Here is a 2,470-nt window from a genome sequence, read left to right as displayed (position 1 = left end):
TCTACCTCCCAGCAAAGGAATCCCTTCCTCTCCTCCAACAAAGCATAAATCACCCAATGTGCTAATCTCAATCTCAAACCAACAGCAATTCTCTGCAAAGTACAAAATTCCAGCCTCCTGAACCTCTGGGTGAGAGATCCATATATAGATGTAAGCATAGAGGATGAGTCAGCTTATGTTTTGACTTGTGGCTTCTCTCTGTCAGTTCTTGCTTCCACTTGGAGGTTGAGAGCCTCTTACTCATCACTAGTCGAATTCATTGAGGCACGTGTCATTGGAGAAGATTCTGGAAGCTTCCAGGGTCTTTCCACCTCGTTGAATGAGTTTGCCATTTGTCATTTCCCGCTCAGCGCACCCTGGTAGTGCTTCTACCTGCGTTGCAGTGCACCTAGCCAGTGTAGCCTCTGCATTTCAACGCAGGCAGCTAGTGGAGCCTTTGAATTGATCCTGAATTGACTATTTCTGAGTGGTTTTTGGTGGAGAACTTCTGGGAGAAGCTGTCATTGGTTGACCTTGTTCCTTTAGGAGCTGTAACAACATCTTTAGGGAATCTGGATCCCTTGTATTATGGACATTTCATGCTTATAGCTGTAAGGCACAAAAATGTCTATAACACCCCCCCCCCCCCCCAATTCATTGAAATCTGAAGAAACAAGAAGAACCTAAGCGGTATGAAGTTCACTCTCTACGGGAAAGGTATGATCAAATTCAAGTGGAATCGAGTCAACCATTTTCTCAACCAATGGTTGGCCGGGAAAAAACTGATGGGATTCACATTCAGAGAGAGTGGGATTGGCTAGAGATGAATTCTAATCAATCACTTGATCAACTAGTGGAGGATAAGGTGAAATCTTTCAATAACGAGTCGGAAGACGAGGCTAAGAAGTTGGAAGGTTGTCCAACACTTTTTAGGCTTCATTCATATAAGGAAAAAAGTGATTAGGATGATTCCCTTCACATAACTTACAAGGAAATTTGACATTTCTTTTTTCCCCATGGACCTTGCTATCACTAGTTGAGGGTTTATCACCAACATGACCTTTAGAGGCCAATGATAAAGTCTAATGTGAGATTGTGGACCACACTTCCAATACCTTGGGAATACCAGGAAAATCTCTAATAAGGTGGTCACCCTTATAAAGCATGCAAGGGAATTTAACTTTGCGGGGACGATTGGAAGGTTTCTCCCTACTATTTTCATCCATAGAAATGGCTTCCTGGTTGCCCCCCTGCTTATTTTTATTCTTCTTAATATTCCTTTTCTTCTTCTTCTTATCCACTTGGTTACTAACTTGCAGGCTTTCACCAGACAAAGAGGAAGAATAGGAAGAAGACCAAACATGCAAAGAAGGTAAGGAGTCAACTAGAGGTTGATATTGTTTAGGTGGAGGAGAACCAAGTTGAGAAGTAGTTTGGACATTCAAAACCATAGGGGTCAAAAATATCCAAACTGGAAAACCAATGGTAAATACGGGAAGGGACAACATTGCCATGTAAGGAGCACCAATATTTCCAAAAGAAGGAAAAGGACCAGGATTCCCGTTAGAGGGGATTCCTTGAATAGTTGACTCAAGAACTATTTTCATTAATCTCAACCTAAGATCTACTAAGGAATATTTCCACAGGAAGGATGTTGTTCTGCAGTCAATTAATTGATTTTAGAAATTAAAGGAAAAAAACAAAAGAAAGGGGTAACAAGGCAAAAGAGTTTACCAAGCAACTGTGAACTGTAATATACACCTTGACAAACCAAGGACTTAACGTACGACAACCAATCTCCCCGAATGTTGTGTCCGGTGTATCAGGGTATACAAGGCGACACACTCAGTTACTTATGGATGGATGATAACCTATAGGGTACTCCCAAAATATACTCGATGGTACATGGGAGTGCAGTTGGTAGTAGTGCTGTCTAATGTGTAACCATTCGATGAGAGCATTCCCATATTTTTTTCTTGCATGTAGCACCATCTGATACACCCAAAGGTACGTGGAGAACGATCATATACACTTATGTATGTGGAACATGATTTCACCCCCAAGATGCAACACTGACAAGCAACGACAAATCCTACATTTAACGATGCTGAAACACGTCTCTAGCTTAGACCTCTAGATGTGTGCGTTAATGTTCCAAATTATCCTTAGGTTAATTGAGATAAATTTTAAAGTTGATCTTGAATTATGTTTCGGTTTCAAGGCTCAAAAATCGATGTCACATGAACACACCTACAATGCAACTAATATGAAAAAATGATTCTTTTCATTTCAATGAAAGCTATCTAGTGTAGGGAAGAAGTGCAAACATTGATGCAAAAACAAATATGTAACCAACAAGAGCTTCCTAACTAGATCTTTCAACTTCACAATTCCAATACAACAACCAAAAAAGTAAATGAATTTTAATCCACTAAAGTTCACCTACATGATTTATTTATTCATTTTTAAATGAATGAGGATGCACTTATCA

This window comes from Pinus tabuliformis, chromosome X (genome assembly GCF_031772625.1).
Source record: "Pinus tabuliformis cultivar Carrire ecotype Pingquan chromosome X, CPIR1, whole genome shotgun sequence".
Taxonomy (NCBI): Eukaryota; Viridiplantae; Streptophyta; class Pinopsida; order Pinales; family Pinaceae; genus Pinus; species Pinus tabuliformis.
This window is presented reverse-complemented; position numbering follows the sequence as displayed.